Source organism: Drosophila guanche, unplaced genomic scaffold, assembly GCF_900245975.1.
Source record: "Drosophila guanche unplaced genomic scaffold, DGUA_6, whole genome shotgun sequence".
Taxonomy (NCBI): domain Eukaryota; kingdom Metazoa; phylum Arthropoda; class Insecta; order Diptera; family Drosophilidae; genus Drosophila; species Drosophila guanche.
In genome coordinates this window covers 3169674-3188192 of record NW_022995747.1, presented here as the reverse complement: position 1 = coordinate 3188192, position 18519 = coordinate 3169674, and the positions used below count along the sequence as shown (strand labels likewise).

General features: G+C 46.1%; 1 protein-coding gene across 4 annotated transcripts in view; it reads left to right on the top strand.

The window, feature by feature from the left end:
• Positions 1 to 587: 587 nt before the first annotated feature.
• LOC117582815 (neural cell adhesion molecule 1) overlaps positions 588 to 18519 on the top strand; it is a 64225-nt gene continuing 46293 nt past the window's right edge. For 2 of the 4 annotated variants that reach the window (XM_034270854.1, XM_034270850.1), the window contains exon 1: positions 588 to 1500. The gene's annotated coding sequence lies outside the window, so the exon portion shown is untranslated. The remainder of the gene's footprint in view (positions 1501 to 18519) is intronic. The other 2 variants (XM_034270853.1, XM_034270852.1) reach the window with 1 other exon arrangement.

The following is an 18519-nucleotide window of genomic DNA, read 5'->3' as shown; positions in this document are numbered from 1 at the left end:
TGGCATGGCGTGAGCTTCGACGAAAGGCTTGCGGGCCACTTGGCTGTCAAATTAGTGCCTAGTTCGAGCTCTCTGGGTCACATAATTGGCCTGGCCAAAACTTTTTACACGCAGGCATAAAAGATTTATGGAAATTATGCATGTGTTTTGTTTATGCGGCTCTGCAGAGGATGCCGGGATTTATGAGTGGGACCTAATAAATCACACAGATACACACCGACAACTTGCGGACTCGAGGAAGCGCTTCTAGTCGTCGCCCATTAATTGGCTGCAAAGAAAACAACATTCTGGCAGTTGCCAAAGGTCACGTCTTCGGGTGGCTGGCTGGGTGGTTGCTGCAACATGTTGCAGGCGCCGGCATTTTCCGACCCGCAAACGAGAGAGCGAGAGAGTGAGAAACCCGAAGGGCGGACGACGATGTGAAAAACTGTGAATGATATGGCAGGCAGTCAGCTTTGCCGACCAGCCACAGCCTTCGTACAGCGTACAACACTCTGTGGCAGCAGCAACAACAACAAAGGCAGCACAGCAAGAGCAGGAGGCAGCAGCAGCCGAGCAGCGCAGCAGCGGCAGCCGTGGCAGCTGCGATATTGTTTAGTTCTTATCCGTGGCCCGTTCCGTGTTGTTCGCCGTGCGGGTGTGTCTCCGAGTCTCTGCTCGGCCTTTTCCAGTGCAAGCATCGCTCTCAGTCCGACCGATAATATCAACAGAAATAAACAGGGAATTTTTTTGTCACTTCCACTTGCAATTTATGGCTCTAATTAACGAGAGCAACAGCAGCAAGAGGGAACAAAGGAAGAGCCAAGACATTAGTGCGTGACACTCGGATCTTGTGGAGTGCTGCGCATCGTACAGGTCGCGTGTGACCGGGCCCCACCCCATCCCCCTTAGAGTGCCTGAGAATCCTGGCCCGTGCCGGGTTCTCCACCGATTCCACCGACCATCGGTGGGCGCCTCTTAATTTCGCGTAAAAATAAACATCGCGCCAAGCAAACAAACTGTGCCGAGCAGCGTACAAAAAAAAAATCAAATAAGAATTGAAATTTAGGCCAAAGCGGATTACCAGACAGCCGACAGTGGAAAAGCGGAAAATAAAGCAAGCCCAAAGCCCAAGTACAAGCCGGTAGCAGGAGGTTCTCCTCCCAAGGCAAGGGAAAAGTGTGCGAAAAACGGGCAAAAAATCACCCAAAAAAATAATAAAGAGAGAAACAACAATAAGTGTGCGTGGAGAAAGTGAAAAGTGAATTGCGGAAAAGCGTCAAAGACAGATAAACATTGTGTGAGTGCGTGAGAGGAGTGAGTGGGCGGGCAGGGCAGTAAATCATATGGAAATTTGAGCCCGTCATGCGGACTCATTAACGCTTTGCAGTGGGAGAGCCGAACCACAGATTCAGCTTCAGCTTCAGCTACAGCACCACTCGAGTTGCGTGTGGGTCATCAATTAATCCACTGGCAGCAGCAACAAAACCACAGCTACAGCTACAGCAACAAAAATTAAAAGTGAGTTTTCGCACTTTACGTACCAAACAAAAAATCAATCAAATCAAAAATCAAAAAGCATACAAAAGGGCAGCAGCCTTAAAGCACAGAAAGAGGCAAAAGATATTAATGACACAATAACACACTGCGGTTTCATTTGTAGTGGCAAAAGTATCTGCAGAGAGTGTGGGCGCAACAGTTCGTCGGGGGGGTCAAGAGAGAAGCTCTGACTGTCTGTCTGTCGCGTGGCAGCATAATTTATCACAATTGTCATCGAGTGAAAGTGCAGCAGTAGCAGCAGCATCCACCAGATACAAATTGTTTATGCAGACAACCTCCCCCAACAGCTTTGCACACACCCTACATATATTGTATGTACGGGTCAGTGCATTAGAACAATGCTCATCTCGTTGTACTGGCTATTGAGCGAAAAGTTTTGCCCATTTTTCTTTGCTGTAAGGGAAAAACATAAATTAAAGTTACCCAACTTGTTGTCCCCAGCAGAGAGGAGTTTCGGAGTTGGAGGAAGAGGCCTTGAAAGTTCTTCTGCCTTTTGGATTAGCACAAGAAACTCATACATGGACGGGTGAGTGGAGGTCCCCACTGACCTCCCTTTGATTTGTGGCCCTGTAAGCCCTGCAGCTTACAGCTTCTTTCATTTGCAACTTGCTTACACAACTGCAGCATCGTTTGCTTATGTCCAGAGATTTGTTTGTCTTTTAAAATTTGTTGAAAACAATCTCAGATATATGTAGAATATACCTTCAAACACGACAAAAGTTGTGTGTGTGTGGAAACTTTCTGCTGCATTTTAAATTGAAGATTGATTTTGTCTTACCACTGCCCTGGCTTAGGCTGCACAATTATCTCTTTACAGAGTCCAATAAATCTCCAACCTCTCATACCACTGCCAGCCAAAAGGTAACCTTGGCCACAATCCGCACAAATCTTTGGATAAATTTCTCTAAGCGCCTCTCGGCGCCTTATGCCTTCTGGCCCAAAAAACGCTGTACAGAAAATAAGCCCCACACACACACACAAAAAATAGAAAAGAAAAGAAAAACTGGTGTGGAGCGGTACATATGGCACACATAAAAACCAAATCACAAAATCCAGTGCACCAACCGGTCTGTTTCCCGGCTTCCCTGCTTTCTTTTCTCCCAGTCCCCCCAGCAACACAAAATGGTATAAACTCATATAAATGCGACCGCCGCAGGATATTTGCAAGAGCCAGTGCCATGAGCCGGCCCCAGTTTTTGTTCCCCAATCCCATGCCCAAGCCAGAACACTATAGCTATAGGAAGATTCAGAGAGCTATAGTGAGAGAATCGCGAGAGTTGGGACCAGCAGCAGGGCACACAAATGTGTGCTGGCATGTCCAGAGCATAGTCTATTAAAGCAAACAGAAATCCAGCCAGCACAGAGAAAGGAATGGAATGAAATGGAAAGGCAAGGAAAGCCAGGAGCAGCACACCCACTCCTGAGTGAAAAATATGAACAAAACACAACGAAAATCCCGAAATGAAACAAAGCGAAACGAAGCACATACAAATTTGCGTGCAATTGTGGGGATGGGGTGAGAGCAGTAAGCAACAATAAATGAAATTTAGTTAAATGCATAAAAAAAAGAATTCAATTTTGTGTGTAGGAGTGTGTCAGTGCGTGTGGCAACGAGAGGGATAGAGAGAGGTGGAAAGGGAGAGCAGTGGAACAGTTTGAATGAACAATAAAACTTTCGATGCATATTTTATTTGACTTTTCTGCTGCAATTTTATGCATAATAAATTCTGTGCAGCCCAGAAGCTGCAGCAATCGCCCCTTGAAAATGGGAAAATACTCGAGTGTGGAAAATGCAATCAAAATCGAGCAGAAAGGAAAACAATCTAGGGAAATTCTCCTACTCGTACTCGTACTCTCTCGTGTGCGCGACTTGTAAATAATGAAGAGTATTCATGCAAAATACATGATAAACGAGAGTTGGATAGCTTGAAGCGTTATCCATTTGCAATTCTATTAAAATCGAATGAAATTAATCCCCCAGCCACCACGTTGATGCATTGCTTTTCTTTCCTGGAATAATTGTGATAATATGCAAATTTTCTATCCACATTCCACAAGGTATACGTTTCGCTTTCCCTTGTGCGCTTGCTATCCACGCGTGAGGCGGCTTGGCTAAGTATTTTCCGTATAGATGAAAATCTATGCACATTTCCCTATTAACGAAATTTACAAAATGGCATCGTGTTTGCCTCCCCGAACGTGGCTAAGCCGTGCAATTAAAACGGTGGCCATTGAAGGCACTTAGAGAGTGCATTTCATCTCGGTGTGCAGCATCGTGGAGCACCAGGGTGAATGCTGGCATGAGGACTGCATGCCCACGTCCCATGCAAATTGTTGCAAATTATCGGCGTAAATTGCATTTGGCTTTAATGAGTAGAGAGCGCCTGAAACCGGGCTGTCCTGGCTTGGCTGGGTCCTGGCTTCTACCATTCCAGGCACACCCATCACTCCCCCGCTCCATTACTCCGTTGAAACTCAAAGTTCAATTATGCTTCCGCATCGCCACCAGCAAGCATCCACGTCCCGCGACGACCCTGTCGTGAGTCGTCGCTTTTTGCCACTGTTTGCATTTAATTTCGCATTTCTGCTGCTGCCTCTGCCACTGCCGCTGCTGCTGCCTTCTGATTTATGTATTTTTCCTCTGCCGTGGCCGTGGCAGCCGCCTGTGGAGCGAAGCGACTTTGCATATTTATTTTGTATCTATTTCCATGTGGAGGAGGCGTCTCGTCTCCTCGTAGGCTTCGATTTGCGTGTTGTCACGTCGCGGCTTTCCAAGTTTCGTTGCCCTTGTCATATGTGTCTGTGTGTGTGTGCAAATACTCTGCCTCAGATATTTGAGATTCTAATGCCTTTAAAGTGCTTCGCGTGATTTGCATACACATCGATGTAGATGAAGGCTCTCGCAGACTTACGTTGACCTTCCCTCTGGGGGCTGAAGCTCGGGATGGACCATGTCTCAATTACAATTCCTTGACCTCTGTCTCCCACAACCCGGGGCAGACATCAATCTGTCTCACTTTCTGGAGTGGTCCGGCTCTGTCTGGCCTTAAATTTATTTTGATAATTAGATAATAATGTTATGTACCGCTTATCACATAATGCTAATTGTTTTTCCGAGCTAATTGCCGGCAATTGTTGCAGCCATGCGATGCCATGCTTCCAGACAGTCTAGATACAAGTCTCTCTGGCTGTCTGTCTCTGTCTCATCCGTGAGTCTGGGGCATGGCATCCGTACGTTCGTGGCAGCAACAATAATTTATCAATTTGCGCTCTACGGAGCCCAGTCCGTGTTGTCGGAGCAAATGAAGCGAGCATGGAAAAACGAGCTCATCTGATGTCAAACATACTTAAGCAGGGGGAGGCAAACACACCCAAGAGACAGGACAGAGACTGGCAAAAGAGAGTGCCACATTTTAGTGGCCTTTAATGCAATAGAAAACACAAGCAGCCATAGGAAAATAACCATTTGAATGGGAATTGTCTATTAACGGGTTGCATCCTATATGCCATGGGTAGAATAAGAAGGCAACAAAGACCATTGGCCAGGGATAAATGCGATTTTTGCAGTCAGCACGGGCACTGGCACTGGCACTGGCACTGGCGATTGCATTTACCAAACAAAAAATTCCCAAATGCGTGGATTCTGTTCGCCATTTGGGCAGCAGCGATATTCTCACGATATCTGGCAGGAGCTTCGATTAATGTCTGGCGTCGCTTAATTGGCTTTCTGTGTTGCGATTTCACCTGGATTGCTGTTGTCGCTGCTGGCTGGGAGCTCCTCTGGTGCTCCACTGCTGCGGCTGCGGCACGATGCTCCGCTCAAGGATGGAGCAGCAAAAAGCACACCAAGAGCATTTGCATTTAGATTGAATTCGGCTGGCGTTTGCTCTTCTTTTTTTTCGGCTCTGTCTCTGTCTCGCCTCCTCTCTCTCTCTCTCTCACTTTGAGTGATGCAAGCTGAGGAAATCAAAATCTCTCCCACACCAACACACACACACACACACCAGAGAACTAACAAGCAAACACACACAGACAGACAGAGAGCTGGAACAATGGCGAATCCGCCATCGATGAGGAGAGAGCAATGGGGGAACTGAAATGAAGGCAAAAAAGAAACCCACAGCCATAGCAGCCAGAAATGTCGTGCTCCAACCCCAGGCAACTCCACAGAATTCGACAGAACGTGGATTTTTGTGGCAAATCTTAATTAAATGCATAATTCGTATTTATTATTCAAATGTTTTTGATTTATGCAAAGCGCGTCGCCGTACCTCGTTCTCGTCGATGTTCTCTGCGTGTTTCATAAATATTAATTCGAATATTTTGTACCACAAATGTGAAGAGGATTTTGCATTCCATGGTTGGGAAATTAAGCAACTATTATGTTGACAGCTGCAATGCAGGAAAGTGTGGTCATAATTGGAGTACAGTGTAGTGGCATGGAATGGAGTGGTCACAAATATCCGATCTGCTACCATATAAACTATCTCGTATCTCTCTCGCTTTTGGCATGCAGTTGAAAAGTGCTTGTATCCCTTTTGAATAAATTAATGTCAAAAGTACTTTGGCTTTTGATTTTGATTGATGATTGTGTGCGCCTGTATGAGCAGCGGGGACTTAAAGCTGCTTCCACAGCCATCGAAACAATGGAAGGCATCAAAGGCCAAAGCCAAAGCCAAAGCCCAGCCCCCGCTTGGCGGGTAAGGGAGCTTTGACTCGCATGCAAGTGAAGTGGCTGCTCTGCTGCCTCCTTGCTTTGGCAGTTGCTTCTTGCTCTGCATAGAAATTACGCATAAATAACCAGCCATGAGAATGCCTCGCTTCCGCCAATGGTCCATGCTCCATGCTCCATGCAACATGCCCCATGCCCCTATGCTCTCATGCCCCCATACCCGTGGCTGTCTGTTGCAGCTTTTGAAAGCGGTTGCATCATCATCCTTGTCATCATCCTCGCTGCACCGTTGACAACGCCAATCCGCAGTCAATGACAGCCGGCCCTGGCTCTTGTGCTCTTGTGCTCTTGGCCTCCTGGTTGTTGCCTTGTTGACATGGCGCTGGGTCTGGCTCTGGCTTTACAGCTGGCTCTGGCTATGTGCCACACGCACGTGCGTGGCAGTAGGATGGGGTGGGGAATGTGGGAGCCTTTGTCCCAACCACAGACGCATCAATCAGCTGTGCTCCTTAGAGCCTTCGATGATATAAAATCATGCGAGATGGAGAACCTTTTGCCTCTGCCTTTGCCTTTGTTTTGTGCAACTCGTCCTGGGCGTGGCCGTGTAATCAATTACGTGGCTTCATTAATCATGCAAATACCAAAGGCAGCAAAAGCAGGAAGAACTGAAACAACAGCCGCGCTCCCATTCTCATTATTGATTTTGTCAAGCGTGTCTCTGCTCCTTCTGCTGCTTACTACCTATAACTGACGTCAAAGTCTGCTCTCTTCAGCCCTGTTCTTCGCTTGAAAATTAATAAATTTTTCCAAGAAGACGATGCCACAAAAGAGCCAAAGACATGACTGTCAGCCAGACGCTGAGTGAGTGAGTGTTAGTCAGTTAAGGAGGTAGTCCCGTATCCTCTGGAGTCCTAGCGGTGGGTTTTGTATTTCTCATCGGAGGACATCCATTGTGGCTGGCTGGCTTCCCTGTTGTCGAGCATATTTGCATAATTTCACCAGAAACGGCGTCGTTTTGACAGGCAATGACGCCTCCTCTCTATGTGCCATATTCAAGGTTAATTTGTTTCGCCAAACAAACTTTCGACTGCGTCCCAAAGTATGCTAATATTTTTCTCCCTTCCTGCGATTCGACTCGCATTTTATTTGCTTTTGCCAACATTTTGAGGCCTTCATAATGAAGTTTCAACGGCATACATCCACATCCACACACCCGTATGCAGATACGCATTAAGCGCACTCGCAGACATCCTACGCGTGAGTGTGTACGTACATATCCATTTGGATTGTGGTTCGTCTCACTGGGGACACCGTACCCAGATCCAGGGACCAGAAACCAGAACCAGAACTCGAACCATGGACCAGAGATGTGGGATCAATGTGGGTCTGCGCTGAGCTGCATTAAAAATGAAAGCCTTTGGAATTCGCTTGTTAAATAAAATTTTATGTAAATGATTGAATGAATTGTGGAGAAGAGTGGAGTGGAGAGGAGAGGAGTGTGGGGGAGGAAGAGAGGTATCAAAATGGTGTCGTTAAAATGCTTTTCAGAGCTCTCCCTCTCTCATCCGCTCTCCCTTCTGGCCAAAAGCCCGTTGTTGTAATTGATTTTGCTTTCAATTGCTCTGCACGAACACTTCCACATTCTCCGCTTTTGAAAAGCCGTTTATCGTGGCCTGTGTATGGCTGTGTAAATCCATCTTGATGCACATTGTGTGACTGCTTTAACCGCTTCCCTGTCTCTCTCTCTCTCTCTCTCTCCCTCGCTTTTCATCAGAGACTTGCCCAATGTTTCCGCACTGCGTCCAACTTAAAAGCCTTTGAGTCCTGCGGCTAGTCTTACAGTAGTCCTGTGCCGTGTCCTGTTTCCTGTTTCACATGCTTTCGTTTCGTTTATTTTTTGTACTTTCTTTATTCTTTTTTTTTTGACTCTTTCGCGGATTATCTGAATGGCGGTGTCTCTGTCTCCGGCTGAGTCTTGTTTATGCGACTTAAAAATGCAAATTTACGTTGACATTTAGCGTCTCAGGAAGAAGGTAAATGACTACCACACTTACTACAGGTATGTGGAGAGTGGGTTAGTTGAGTGCCCAACCCAACGCTAATTACATGCAGCCATCCAAGTGTTCGCTGAGCCCTCGGTCTTATCTGCCTTCGAGCCACAACTACGGGTACGGGTACACGCCGTTGAGTGCTGGGTTTTACGACTTGCTAATCTCCAGCTACTAAATTCCCAAATGATGTGAGAGGCAGTACCGAGTCGAGTTGTCATAAATATGCACATACAAATGTACATGGAGCATAGCACATAGCATATTATAATACGCGAATGCATGTAGACTCTTTTGGTGGCTAATGCGATTTCTGTAAATTGACAGCTACGTGACAGTCCTTACGACTTTAATGACAAGAACAACATGCGACTTACGGCAACAGCCACATTGATGACAAGTGGGCAATATTTTATGGGCTTGGAGAAAGGGGGTTTGTCAGACTGCCAGACTGCCAGACTGCCAGACAGCTTCCCACAGAGATCAGCAGAGGCTCAGCTCTGTGTTGGGGTGTGGAAGCCACAACATGTGTGCCTCACATGCAATTTTTTGGGGTTTCAGACAATCAGCATTGACATTTGACATTTGTGAGCTGCTGCTGGGGCCTCTCTGGCGTTTGACAGAGTGAAAAGCCGAAGCAAATTGAGGATGCTGCAGCCCTCTGCTTTGCTCTGTCCAGACGATTGCAAGTTATTGCAAGGGAGAAAAGAAAAAATGATAAATTGAAAACTCATAAATTATGTCAAATTATAAAAGCAGAAGAAAGCAGTCGCAGACCCAGTCCAAGCCCGCATTGGGCTCAGCCTTCGTTCTCGTTCTCGTTCTTGTTCTCCTCTCCATCTTTCTCCTTCGCTGCTGATGATGACGATGTTGTCTGTATAGAGGTGGTGGTGGGCAGTCGCAGTCGTTGTCAACTTCAAGCTCGTTGCTCATTTTGTCAGTTGAGTGAAAATATTCTTGACATTTATTAACATTTTCCTCCTCGAGTGGCCACCGCGATGGGGACGGCAATTAAATATGCCCAGAATGTAACCATTTTTAATGATATTTATTAAAGTAGGTGGTATTGCTCCAGCAAACATAAATCATTTTCCTTTCCATATCTTTGTTAATGTTCGTGTTTTTGTTTTTGTTTCGCAACTGTCGGGATGTACGCTTTAAAGAGCATTTAAAAGCGACCTGAATCCGACTGCTGACCAAAGACTGCCATAACTCAATGTCAATTTGAGAAACGGCCAAAGAACAAGGGCGGATCGTGGAGAGGCTTTCTGTGGTCGAGGAACCGCAAGGCAGAAGCCGATTCAACGGGAGAAGATGAAGTTGAAGTTGCGTCCGACAGTTGCCAGTGCTTTTCCCTTGACCAGAATGAAATCAAAATATATACGTAAATGTTTGGTATTTAAAATGACGAGTCTACAGTGCCTACAGTGTCTACAGTGTCTCCACTCCAATCCCCAACACCCGAGTGTGCTCCTGATACAGATACAATATACATGTAGCCGCATCTTGTGGATTTGGGACTCTGGCATTCTGTTTAGCACGTTGCCACGATGATGCCAATGCCGATGCCGACAACGTGGTGTGTTTTATTTTCGGTAAATGGAAATGGAAATTCTATTATGTAAAACATACACACAGATGTCTTTCTCACTCTCTATCTCTCTGTCTCTATCGGTCTCTGTCCCTGCATCCAGCAGATACATTCTGGTTTGTGCTCTGCGGCTGATGCTAATTTTGATTTATTTAAATATTGTTTCATTTCCTTGAACTGATTTGTCTGAATCTGGTTATTTATTTGGTTTTATTTTTAAAGTGTTTGCATTCCGCCTGATGCTCTGCTGGTCAGTCTCATTCTCTCTCTTGGCATGTCTCTTCGGGTTTGATTTTAATGTGTTTGTCTGCACTTGAAAGCCTATGCAAACAAATATATTTTACTTCTAACGGTTGGCATTTGCTCGTACCGTACTGTTTGCTGATTTTGTTTTCGTTCTCTTCAAAGGCGACAGTAGAATTCCAGCAACCTTGGGGAATAGCCTCAGAAATCTCTTTGGGAGCATGTTCCATTTGTAAATTCTGGAGAAATATCTTCCTTGTCTTTTCTTCGGGCCCTCTTTCGCTCCCTCGCCGCAGCAACATTTGTCTGGCTTTTACGTGTCATGTCACCCCAGAGGGTCTAAATTTATACCAGACGACGCGTCGATTTATGGTGCAGTGTCAATATGAGGACTGCAGATGGATCGGCTGAACGTTCCGCAATTCTTTTATATATACTCCCATTCTAATGGAGTTGTACAAATCAGCTTAAAGAGCCCAGGGCTGGCTGGAATTTATGAGCATTTAAATGCGCCAAAATGTATGCCATAATCATTGTTAATGCACCACGCGCCATCTGATGCATTGTACTGCTGCCACAACAACGTGCAACATTGCAACATTGCGATTGCCATCAGTGGCAAGTGCAACACAGCAACAGCAACAGCAACAGCAACAGCGGCAACAGCAGCTCATCCGCGGCTCAGCCAGAATTTAAAATTCGCCTTTTTTGAGCGAATGTTGTAATTAATTGGAAACTGTTTATAAAATGCGAGCCATATGGAATTTGTGTGTTGTGTTGTGTACTGTTTTCTTTATGCCTCTGCATAAATTGAACATTCAATTATGCAATGGTGTATGGGTCAGTGCATACACTCAGCGAGAACATGCCTGAGAATTCGGAAATGATTAAATTATTTTCCAATAAATATTTTTTATTTTTAATTTGCAATTTTTCTCTGAGTGTATGGCATGGTGTTTGTGTGCTGGTGGGGTTATTATGCAAATTATTTATTGTGTGAATGAAATGTAAATTTTTAATTGATTTAAAAAAAAGAACGCTAGCACGTTCCCTCTCCCTCGCTTTCTCTCTTTCGCTCTCTCACGTTTATAGTGAAACTCGGTCACATGTCGTGGCACGCGATTTGTGCCATTTGTCGCGCTCGCCGCGCCGCGCCGCGCCGTTTGGACTACTCGCTGTATGCCCGCGGCATTTTGGGGCCGGTCTGGGTGGCAGTAACAGTAACTCTGACTGTAACTGCATCCAAACTGTTGACATTCACGCACAAATTGGATTTACTAACGAGTTGTGGTCCGCTCTCCCCAAGGGTGGGGAGGAGCTACTCCACTGACGGTTGCCTGCTGTTTGTCACTTTTGGCACTTTTGTTATCGTATTCCCACACCCCCAGCCCCCGCCATCAGCCTTCTACTTGGTTGTCAAACACAAAAAAGCCAGGCAAAAGAAGAAAAAATGGCTAAGGAGAGGGCCCGGTGGAACGCGAAGCTTTCGCGCCTGTTATTTATGGCTTCGATTATCCCCGCACACAATGGCCAACAAAGAGGAGCCCGGAAAAGTGTTTGCCCAAAAGCGAGAAGGCAGCAGGCAAACGGCTTGGCAACGAGTCGGCGGCTCTGGCAATAAAACAAAAACCAAACGCACACGCATACGCTCCGTCCCATTTGGGGGCTGGGGAGCGCGTGTGGGCATGGTCGCTCTTTGGTTATTTTTGGGCGGGTGCGTCCCAATTTCGGGGGTCAAAGGCAAAGCATCGAAATCACAGAAGCAGCACAAGGACATGCCGCTCTAGTCAGCCAAAGCCCGCCAAACCAGCCAAAAGAGGCTTTACGTATTTTCAATAGTTGCCATTGTGAAAACACACACATCCAGAACAAACACACACACTCACACACACACATTGGAGCCACAAACCGTGCCCGACCACTATACACGAGGGAATACTTTTCACTGTTGAGTGCCACGACAATGTGATACCTGGCAGTCGGTTGACAAGGGCATAATGGATGTAGCTGAAAGTCTACAAGTGATAAATGTAAAACGATGCAACGGCAGAGGTTTTGGGATCTATGATTAGGAGTCGATAGAGAAGGATCATTGCATGGCATATTAGTATATTCTATATTCCAACTCTTTGCATCTACCAGTGGCACATACCCTCTGGCTTTCACAGAAATTTGCATAGATTCCATATACCCTTGTGCTCCGCATATGACTAGCGGGCATAACAATCAGAGCGAGAGGGGAAAACACACACAAATACACACACACACACACACACACACACACACACATATACATATGTGTCACATGAGGACAGGGAAAATCTGTGTATCCTGATTTCAATGTTTGAATTATGATTTTCATGAGTCGAACTTTTAGTTTGATTTTTGCTTCGGTTTCGTCGCTTTTGTCATTGTCGTTGTTCGCCGTCTGTGTGTGTGTGTGTGTGTGTCGGTCTCGGTCTCGGTCTCGGTTTTGCTATGCCATTCGATGTTTTCGGGTCTATCCGGGCAAAATTTATACGAGTATGTGCCCCACTAATGCGGGCACTTAAACTACACAAGCAAAATGGCTTCGCTGTCGCTGTTGCTGTTGCCGTGTCCCTTCTCTCCCTCTCCCACTCCCTCTCTCTGGCTCTCGCTCTCTGGAGACTTTTGACCCAGGCCATGTGAAAATGACTGAAATCGTATCGAATGGAAATCAAAGGTCACTTTTGGGATCAATTCAAAAGGAATTGCCGCATTCAAATCGCTCCGAGGCACTTGTGAAAACATCGAACGAGAGGAGCAGGGTAACTGGTAGCTGGAAAACCAGGGTTGGTTGGTAGATGCCAGGACATGTGTATGTACTTCTATGTAGATGTGGGGGATGTGGCTGCCATAGATATTCAAACTAAATGGCGTCATCTATACCATGAGAGCACACATGGATGTGTGTGTGTGGGTGCTTGTCTCTGCTGACTGTCGATAGGAAATGAATTTTAATGATTGCCCGACAAAAACTTTGGCCATGTCTGATCGGATGGCTTGTTTGTCCCAGCCACGAATACGGTGGCTTCATGGTTGAGACGGGACGGCGTACCGACGCCTCGATTGCTTGTTGTTCGGTTCGAGGCAGCCGAAAACTTTGCACATTAAACTGTTTATTTTAAGTAGGCGATAACTGAGAGGCAGCCGCATATAATCTGGCTTCAACTTTGGCCCACGGCTGAGTCGCACAGAGCCGCCCATATGCCTGACACTCCGTCCTGCCTCCCTCCATGCCTGCCATTTTTGCGGTATGGCAGCGTCGGCGCTCGAGTGTTGTGCAAAATGCAAACAATTTTCCATGAAGCGGCACGTGCTACGCCTCAGCCATTTCGTATCTCAGCTGTTGGCAATCTGTCAAGAATCCGCCAATCCCCCGTTTTTGCCTCTTTTACGGTCTATTTTTGGTCAGGCTAATTAAAAATCTGCACTTTCGACTCTAGAAACTAGAATGCAAAAGGCAGAACCCAGCAAGCAGAGAGCAGAATGCAGTATGCCAAATGCAAATGCATTTGTGTCATTTCGTATTTATGGTACTATTAATTAAATGGCCAAGTACATTTTGCTCCTTGGACAGCCGAAGATGCTCTTTGCCTGCTAATTAAGGAGAAGCGTTGCCAGCCCCCTCCTGGCATTGGTAATTGGTTTTGGCTTTTCCGAGAAGAAGGGTAGCCCGTGTACCCTTTCCCAGAGTTCACGCTCCAGCGCTCCCTTCCTGCCTTTCAATTTACTTTTTAATTGATTTCACAGCGCTTGGCGCTTTGTTTATTTTTCTAATTAATACGAAAAAGAAAGTTGCAAGTTCTTTTGTGTTGGCCAGCAGCCAGGTATTCGGCCCAGTCGCACTTCCCCCTCGGAGCTGCGTGACACGTATCTTGGCCACACTATGGATTCCCAGTGGTATAAGTGGATTAGTACAGCTCTCACTCTCGCACATATACATTACACACACATGCAAGCGTCATGTGGGGGAAAGTTGAACAGTGCTTTAAGAAGGCATAATTAATTAGTTATGGGAGATGGGTTTTGCCCGATGTACTGTGCTTTTTGCCGGCTACTCTATCAGCCACAAACCCGACCCTCACCATATAAGAGAATAAATAATGAAAGATAAACACAGCAGAGTCAGTCAAGGCTGACAGACAAGAGCGGCAAAAACAGGCCAAAGGGATATCATCTGGCTACAGATTGCGGGGGAACGTCATGTGTTTGAATGGAATAAGCCTCGTCACGCCTCCTATTGTGGCCTGGCAACACCGATCGCCCTCTTTTGTTCGAGGCAGGTGACAAGCTAGAATCTTAAAGCAGACATCCAACTCGAAGTACTTGGCCTCCGTCTCTGCCCGTTTGCCGTAAATTTAATTATTGGCATTGGCAAGTCGGGCGCGGCGCTTAGTTTTAAGGCCCCTGTTGCCGGGTGAAGGAAGTCTTGATAAATTAGATATTTAATTCAGAGAATTCAGGAATATAAAAATGGCAGCCAGCCCTACCCCAAAACAAGAAGCGTTAAATAATTGTTTCTGACAAAATAACAAAAAAAAATTCCAACCACGAAAAGGGTTCGTCCAACAGAAAAAAAAGATAAATGAAAAAAGATCCAACAAAACTTTGGGCCGCATTTAGCACGTTGTTGCTGTTGTTGCTATTGTTGTTGCGGGGCGGAAAAAAGTTCGGAGCTGAAGATTATTAATTGAAGGATTAAAAGGCGTTCAAAGGGAAACGGAAACGAAATGCTTTGCGGCTTGCTGCCAAACTAACTTCAATTTAAATTCAAATTTTGTGCACTGCCTCGGGGTGGGAAGTCCTTTTGGCGGGGGCAGCGTTGACACGTGTAAGTATTTTTAGAAAACTCAAAGCGTTTAATTTAATTGCAGCAGCTGTTAATTTAAATTGGTAGAACTTTACGGCGCTGACAAATGCGTCGACATCAATATTAAGCAGAGTTCACTTCGAGCAACACAGCAGAGCGTAGAGAATTTAAAGCCACTCCAAGGGAAACTGTATAAATAAGTAAAGCTTTTTCCACTTTGATTGACGGATGAGTCGGGGTGGGGCAGAAGGGAAGTCAAGCTCAAGGGGCAAGGTCTGGTCTGGCCTAAATGAAAATCTGCGTCAGCTGCGTCACCTGTGATCCAGGCGCATGTTGTCAAATTTCAGGTAAGTTTGGTGGCAACCACAGACCGGGCCACAACGCACCGCCCCATCCCCAGCCACGCCCCGACTGGCAAAAACAACGCCAAGAAGCACCCACCGACACCGCCACCGCCACCGCCGCCGCCACGCCACCGTGCTCGCCCATTTGTTTTATTTAAATAAAGCTGTCAGGGCGTTGGACAGGATGAGAGCGGAGTCTGGTGCGAGTCCCGGTGCCTCCTCTGTGACTGACAGCACCAGTGGGTGGGGACCAGGTAAAGAGATACTGCGAGCTGGCAGAGCTCTTTTTGTCCACACCCTTTCCCCCAAGGGCCATGTGCGTGCTCCAAATTAGTCCAATGGAGTAGTTTTTTATGTAATTTTTGCTTTGTGAATTTCGGATTTGCACAGCAAAGTTGCTGCCAGAGGGTGTACCAGTTCACTACAGCATTCATTTCCCATCGCTCTATGAATATTGCATTTAAAATTGTAAGTTCATTTTGGTATTAAGCAGCACTCTCTATCTCCGTTTCCTCATCTCTCGGTCTCAGTCTCAGTTTCAGTTGCAGTTTTATTGAAATCAAAGCCGGTAATCTTTCAGCAGAACAAGAAAACTGGAAGCACAAACACAGTGTCATGTATTTGGAGTACATAAAATATATAAACGTACATAGGGAGCAGCACATGAGCTGTACATACACTCGTGTGTATGTGAATATAGAATTTTGCTCCTTTGTTTGGCTTGGCCGCCTGCCCAAACATGAGTCAAACATCCGCCCTGGAGGAGTAGAGTGCGTGCGGATCTATAGGAAAAAAACTGTAAAAGCATGTATACAAAAAAAAAGAGAAAAACTTCCATCAATGCAAAGGACAACGACGCATTGAGGCTAAAAGGTCAGCGCCCGGACAGCAAATATTTATTTAAATAAGAGTCAAGTGAAAAACAACAAAAAATCATATCAAACTCGCAAGAGAAACAAAAAAAGAGGCAAAAATTATATATTAAAACTGTACTGAGAACTCTGGCCTGCCCTGGGGATTCGATTAAAGCATTTTTGCAAACGCAACGCGCACCTTTGGGCATTAATTTTTAATTTTCATTACAAAGGCCTCCAGCCAAAAAGAGGCTCACTTGCTGCTGGGCTGCTGGGTTGCCCGATGTCGTGGGAATGGCAATTATCTTGCGAAAAAAAACAGCAAAAGGCCTTCGCCTCGAGTGGGGTAAATAAATTAGTACAATTATATTGAATTGTCTGATTGATTTGTCTTCCATGCACGAGCCGATTTTCCCTTTTTGCTGGCCTAATTGGCATTTTCTCTGGCCGTTCCGCTTGCTGATGCTGCTGCTGACGCTTGGGGTGGTGGCCGCTGGCAATGTTCTGCATTAATTTATGTTTTTTCATAAGATGCCGGCTGCTGATGTAATAAACGCATAAAGGATATTAATGAGCTGCTGTTTGCTTATCCTCTCCCCATGCTACCCACTCTACCGCTCACACGCTCCGCCTCTTGTAAGATTTGCTTTTCTTTCAGCTGAAAAGGCAACTAATTGCTTACTTCCATAACACAGAGGAGGAGCGGGTGAAGGAGTAAAGAGAGCAAAACTTATTGCTCATGCTGCCAGGCACTGTTCTCGCATATTTCACAAATTGCGCATACGACATGTTAAACGTCTCGCACGCACATGCAAGCAAACACACGCTAACAGTCAGGCCAAAGGAAGTCACCGAAGAGCGCATTATCAGGCTATAGCTTTGGGAGGCAGGCAGGTTGCTGTTGTTATTGTACCGAGCACTCCATTCCGGGAGGTATCAGGATTTTGGTGTGGGAGTTGTAACAAGGAAAGGGAAGAAGAAGCCGCATCGAGATGTGTTTTATTAGGGCTCTTGATCGGTATCAATAGCAGACGATTTCGACATCTGCTGCTGAGGGTTACGAAGGGTAAACCTTCACATAATCATAGCCAAAGTCTCATATGACTTCACTTCTTCCGCTCGATAAAGAAGAGCATCTAATGCTTCGTTCTTCAGAATACTTCCTGCATGTTGATGTTTGCCTCTGCTGCTGCCTCTCGTGCTCTGGTTGCCTGCATGCCTTTGTCATAATTCAACTTTTATTTACACACACACACAAGCACAAGCACAAACACAGGCACGCACACAATGAAAGTGAAACCTTCCTTTTGAGTGGCGCTAAAAGTATGCCGCGTGGTGTAATAACACGCGTCGACGCCGAGGAGAAGTTGAATGTGAAGACGACGAGGACAGGGACAGGGCTGGAGCTGGGTCTGCTGCTGCTTCTGTGGCAGTGACAGCAGCGGTGCTTATGCTTGTCAGACGCATGCTTATGATATATCACACGGACATACACACACACACACACACACACACACACACAGGCAGAGTGAAAGGGATTGTTGTCGCGCTCTGCTTAAAGCCCTGAAATCGCAGCAGTCCTCCGCAGCATGGTATCCTCCGCCTTCGTGTCGCCTGATAAGAGACTGTCTGTTAAATTCGCACTACGTCTATCTGTCGCCTGCATGCGCTGCGCTGACTGACTGCAGCTGAATATATACACCACATAATATATATTATTTATATTTTATTTTGAAATTTATGCCAGCTGCGAGCATTTGCGCCATCCCGCTTACCCACTCCTTATCCGGAGAGTTATGCGTCTTTGACTTTATTGAGCATGAGAATTGCACAATGCATAAGGACAGGGGCCATGAGCCGTGGCCATGGAATTCCCATTCCCATTCCCATTTCCACTCCCATTCCCATTCCCGTTCTTACACTCAATCCCAGCAGCAGTCCCATCGCCAGTCCCAGTCGCATTCCCCGTTCCATTACCATATGGGAATGTTCTTTGGGTTTTTATGCGGCGTTAAATCTTGAGGAAATTGTGTCACATTATGATGAACATTTATGGCAAAGTTGAGCATTTTGCCCATAAATTTGTGAGCCTTGATGATGCCCCATCCTGAGTGGGTGTCTGGCAGTTTGGTTGGATGGATGGGTGCGGATGTGGCTATGGATGTGATATGCGTGAAGGCTCCGACATAACGATGATGGAGTGGCTGCAGTAATTTGACAAGACCTCAAATCTTCAGAGACGCTCGTGTCTGGGCCAGGTAATAGGTGGGCCGCCCATTTTGGGCAACACGAAACACCTGACCGAAGAAACCAATCAATAGTCAAATAAGAAAATCCCCCCCCCCCCCCCCCCCCCCCCCCCACCAAGAAAAAAAAAGAATAAAAGAACACCAC